The sequence below is a fragment of the Gekko japonicus genome, unplaced genomic scaffold (genome assembly GCF_001447785.1).
Source record: "Gekko japonicus isolate JY-2015 unplaced genomic scaffold, Gekko_japonicus_V1.1 scaffold2145, whole genome shotgun sequence".
Lineage (NCBI taxonomy): Eukaryota > Metazoa > Chordata > Lepidosauria > Squamata > Gekkonidae > Gekko > Gekko japonicus.
This window is the reverse complement of record NW_015173737.1, coordinates 162,589-162,800: the sequence shown is the minus strand read 5'-3', so window position 1 is coordinate 162,800 and position 212 is coordinate 162,589.

Below are 212 nucleotides of genomic sequence, written 5' to 3'. Positions count from 1 at the left end.
CCATGGTGGATCAAAACTCAGGAGGTTGGACTGAGGAAGGAGTTCACGAAAGCAAGGATAAGGTTTAAAAAGGATGAGTTTAGGGAAGTAAAAATGGGATCTGTGCCAGAACCAGACAGAGAGTAGGAATACATCTGTTGATTTAGCAAAATGAAGAGTACCATGTCATTCATAGTACTGCCAGTCGTCCATATTCAAGTAAAGTTATGCCT